The sequence below is a fragment of the Cavia porcellus genome, unplaced genomic scaffold (assembly GCF_034190915.1).
Source record: "Cavia porcellus strain 051 isolate PalLab524CR breed Dunkin Hartley unplaced genomic scaffold, mCavPor4.1 scaffold_8, whole genome shotgun sequence".
Classification (NCBI taxonomy): Eukaryota; Metazoa; Chordata; class Mammalia; order Rodentia; family Caviidae; genus Cavia; species Cavia porcellus.
In genome coordinates this window covers 70,268,994-70,274,265 of record NW_026947491.1, presented here as the reverse complement: position 1 = coordinate 70,274,265, position 5,272 = coordinate 70,268,994, and the positions used below count along the sequence as shown (strand labels likewise).

The window sequence follows — 5,272 nt, the reverse complement described above, 5'->3', positions numbered from 1 at the left end:
TCAGACTCTTCATTTGGCTGAAGATTCTTTCTTCTGGATATCTTCCAAATGTTTTAGTTCTCTCCATTTCTCAAGCTGGCACCTGAGGTCATAATTATTTTCCTCCTAGTTATTCCTCATAACCAAAATAATCCCTTTAGTTTTCTCTGCTTCCTGAACTGAAGAAGGAAGAATAGGAAATAAATTAATCAGCTCCATTCTTTATAGCAAGGTAAAGAATAAAGTCAAAAATAATCGTTATGAAAAGACAGGGAAAATAAAAGTGGAGTTAGCATAGAAAAATTCATGATTGAAATATTATACAAAATAAAGTTTAGTATCTTTCATTTTCTTTCCCTATATTAGCACACCTCTAAAATTAATGTCACTTTTCAGGCTTACTTGTACTTTAAAGTAATTCAATTACTATATTCACATACCAGTGAACTTTCTGTATCCATCTACAGTCCTCTCACTATACGCTCATTGTACCTTACTGGAATTTTCCATTGTATGCAGTACTGGTAAATATTCCTCCCATCCCCATTATTTTTCCCAAAAAGAAGTTTATTTTTTTCTTTCATGACTTCTCTGTTTCTTGACAACCCTTCCAATTGGGGAATTAGACAGATAGAGAAACGAGTAAGTCTAGATTTACAGTGCTAAGAACAGGGATGTGTGTGTGCAATAATTTTTATGCATAGAAGACTCTGACCAGAGAGCAGATTTTAATATTTGATTTCGAATATATTCATCCAAATATGTGCATCACTCCTTGGTTTTATAGCCCAAGTCAGGTATATATTGATAGCACTTCAGGACCTCAAGGTAACTAGAAACTCAGTTCATCCCATTTTCTCCTCTATCATTCCTTAGCATTCTTCCTCACGCAGAGTCTGAACACTGCATCTCCGTGTCTATGAACCAGCCTGCAAGAAGCAAGGAGGAAGCTGGAGGCAATGACTACACTGGAAGAGGGGTGGTGATATGTCTACAGCCAATGATTAGAATTTAGTCCCAAACCACACGTGAGGATGGAAAAGAAAAGAGAAGCTGTGAAGAAGACTGCACAGTCTTTGACTGGCTGACCATGCTTAAAGGGCATTCTCTCCTAAAAAGAAGATATAAACGCTATAACTGGGAGTGTGAAAAACTGGATGAAAGTTGATAGCCTCCGATACAGAGCCAATGTACAGGTAGGAAGCAAGGAAGGGAGAAAAAGAGAAAAAAGTAGGAAAGGAAAGGGAGAAAGGAAGAAAACTGAGTCAGGTATAGAATTCAGTGAGGAAAAAAACACTGAAACTTTTCAACAGATTCTGAAAGAATTCAGAACACTATGTCTAATGCTACTAAAATGTTTCCAAAATAGCAGTGTTTGCATAAGTAACAGATTTCCAGGAAGATCTGTAAAGTTCCTTAACATTTTACCATAACATGAGGAATCATGACGACAGCTATGTGTTCATAAGATTGTATTTTGTTAGTCTTACTTGGGTTGAAGTTTGAGTAGTATACTTTTAGAAATACAATGTGTTGGTGAGTTCCATCAAATTTTGCATCAGAACACTTTGAAAATCTTATTTCTACTATTCAGTGACCTCCTGGCTATACACTAATAGATTTCCAATCCACTGAGAAGCAAACCTTCACAAACACTTTTCAAACTTTTAAACCTATGATTAAAAGTGCCTTTACATCAAAAAATCAATCTTTTTTAAGGCATTCAAGGGATTTGCTCTGCAGAGCAGAGACTAACATGCCAGACAGGCTCTTCTAGACTTTTAAAATATATTTCCTTTCCTCTATAAAGAAGTCATTATTCCAGGGATTATTTACACAGGTAGGTTTTTAATGATTCTAAAATTACATTTAAGATCCTGTTGGCCTAAGTATATGCTCCTGTTTACTACAAGATAGTTTTAAAATATTCAAAACTTTCATGCTATAAATGTAGCAATCATTAGTAAATATGGTTTCTTTAATACTTTGTTTAGTTATCTACACAGTAGATATTCTTCAATTTTGAGAAACGTCAAAGAAATATATAGGATATTTATCTTTTTGAAGCAGTTGTAGCATTTCCATAAAGCAAATAATATTTTGTTTTCTAGAACTGCAATAATATTTCTTCTTTGAGAAAATACCAAATGGCAGATGTTGCCAGTGCAACTGGAGGCTCGGTGGCCCCCAGGGCCCAGGCATGTGAGGCCAACATGGTAAGGCCAAGGAAAAGAGGTTGATTCCTGTTATCAAGCTAGGGCATCTGGACAAAGATACGATCATGTCCCTGGAGGAGAGTTACCTCTCCTGCATACCCATGAAGGAGTCTGAGATGATTAACTGTTTCCTGGGAGCATCCCTCAGGGTGAATTTCTAAAGATCATGTCTGTGCAGAAGCAAACTCATACTGCCCAGAAGACCAGGTTCAAGGCACTGTTGCCATGGGGACTATAATGGTCATGTTGTCAGGGTGTAAAGAGCTCCAAGGAAGTAGCCACTGCCATTCTCAGGATCATCATCCTGCCCAAGCTCTCCATTATCCCTATCTAGAGAAGCCATTGGGGAAACAATATTTATCAACTCCACACAATACTTTGCAAGTGACAAGCCACTGTGGCTCTGTGTTAGCATGTCTGCTCTCTCCTCCTGGAGGCACTGGCATCATCTCAGCCCCTGTGTCCAAGAAGCTTCCGCTGCTGGCTGTGACTGGTGACTGCTATAGCTCTACAGAGGTCATCTGTAAAACCTAACAGCTATCTGAACCTTAACCTCCAGGAAGAAAGTGTCCACTAAGTCTACCTACCAGGAATTCACTGACAATCTTGTAAAAACACTCAGCAGATTCTCTGTGCAGAAGATTCAATCTCCAGTGGTAGCTACAAAATAGGGCTTTTACACAAGAAAATAATGTGAGTAAAATCTGAAAAAGAAAATTTAAAAATAAAAGATATAAAGCTGTCACAATAAAACCAAGTATTACAGTAGAATCCACTGAGTTTTTCACGTGAAGGTTAACTTTTGTCAGTGTAGACAATGAATTTTATTTAGCTAGTTTTTTCCTTTAATGATTTCTTTGCATGTTACCCTGTTGCTCTTAGTAGAGATGTAAATTATCTGTGGATAGGGATCCCATCTTTTAGTTTGTTCACTTTTCCCATCATACCACCATAGAAATAATCATAGGTAGGCAATCCTCAATGAATACTAATGATATGCCTTTAACAATGGAAGAAATCTAATTACAAATTTTAATGTTTTGATTTTTTGTTTTGTTTTATTTTGTTTTTTAGTATGGGAGAATAAGTTCAGGACCTTGAATGTGTCAGCCACTTGTACCACTGAGCTGTATCCCTGGCCTTAAATGTCTGTATGTTCATACATCACTGTTTCAAGCTGATGTATGGAACTATAGATAGAGAACAAAAGAACATATTATTGATCAGATATTCCACAGGTTTCTGTGGTATTACACTGAGGCAGTGAATCAAACCTCTTTGCCAACATTCCTAAATGTTAATTTGATCTCTTACAGGCTTTTTTTTTGGGGGGGGTACCAGGAATCAACTTTGGGACCTCGTATATGCCAGGCAGGCATTGTACCACTGAGCTATATCCCCAGTCCCCTTACATGTTTTTTATATCATTCTATATTACATTAGAATTAGCCTCATCCTCCTGTTTTTTCCTATACTTTCATGTCACTACTTCTTTCCTAAATATTAGGTCACCATGTCATTTTTCATGAAGTCTTTGTGAAGTTCTAATGTCTAATTATTTTGTTAATTTGCTAACAAACCATATAAGTGGACTTAAATTAATGAAGGAGGCCTGCACATGACCACAGAGAACTTGGCAGAGGTTGGCACAACACAAGCCAAATGAGGGCTTAGATCATTTATCAGTTTGCAAGAAGTAGCTCCTGAAAATCACTGACAGATGTCCAATAAGAACAGAAAGCAGAAATTGAGGATAAAATTGTAGTGCATTTATTTTCAACAGAGTAATCCTGTCACTAAAATTGAATCAAAACCGAGCCATGTATCTTTTGCCTCAGATCCCCTATGTTCCTGAGGTCAGTGAGCATTTTTTGTTTTGTTTTTATTTTTGGTACCAGGGATCAAACTCATGACCTTGCACTTGCAAGGCAGGCATTTATGCTGCTGAGCTAAATCCCCAGCCCAAGTGAGCATTCTTAATACACATCTTTTAGTCCAAATCTGCAAAAGAATCTCGCTGGTTTCTTATAGTCCTCATTTAAGTAGTGAAAACATAATATTGGGTCTATTCTCTTGACATCTTTCAAATTTCTCTAATTCTTTCTAACCCAGGATCAACTACTACTGGATGATGTTCTAGGTACTGTTATTCTTTAACTAATGTGTTAAACAGCCAGTTAATTCATTTCCGCCTGCATAGGCTTGCTATGTACTTCCATTCAAGTTGCCATCCCATTTACTTCCTAATCTCATAACTATGTCCTTCAGATTAAATTTTCTTTCACGGATTCATTCTCTATAATCTTCATGAAAAAAATCCAAATTGCCTAATAGGATATTCACATTCTTTTACAATCTGGTCAACTTTCCTTTCCAATTAAATCTCTCCCTCCTGTTGCACTGTTGTCTGCCTCAGTGATGTTCCACTTTGAGCAAGTCAAGTGTTGGGCCATTTTATTACCCTTGACTGTCTTTCTACTGTATCTCTTCTGGACAACTTCCAACTAGAACACATCCATTCAAGTTTTATTTCCCTTCTTCCAGGCATCATAATATCTTTAAAAAAATTCTGTTGCTATATTTTCTGTTTCCATTTGTCTAAAATAAAGTCTAGAAACTTAAATGCCAAGAAAATGAAGTTAAAGCAAGCAACCACAACAGTGAGCACTGAAATTTGCCAGGGTCAAGAAGAAACAGATATGCAAGATCTCTACTAGAAAGTGTCAATGGGAAGGACAATTATGAAACAGAGAGTGCTACTACTATGCCTCAAATGTGCTTTATCCTTTTAATCGAGTATATTAATTTTCAAATGGGAAATAGTAAAATGTTACAAACTAAAATTCAACACAGTTATAATGCTTTTGTACTGTTTGACCTAATAAAATCCCATAAATTTAATGTTTTAAAGTAATACAAATTCATAACACTAAAGACTTAGAGGTCATAAGTCCTTATGGGTTAACTGCAAATGTCAGCAGTGCTGTCTTCCTTTCTGGAGATTCAGAGAGAGATCACTTTTTCTCATTTTTCCACTTTCTTGAAGCAGATTACTTGGCTAGTGTTCTCTTTCCATT

At 36.6% G+C, this 5,272-nt stretch overlaps 1 pseudogene; it reads left to right on the top strand.

Annotated features, from left to right (window-relative positions):
• Nucleotides 1-2,126: 2,126 nt before the first annotated feature.
• On the top strand, nt 2,127-2,866 carry LOC100712766 (small ribosomal subunit protein uS5-like; annotated as a pseudogene).
• The last annotated feature ends 2,406 nt before the right edge of the window (nt 2,867-5,272 follow it).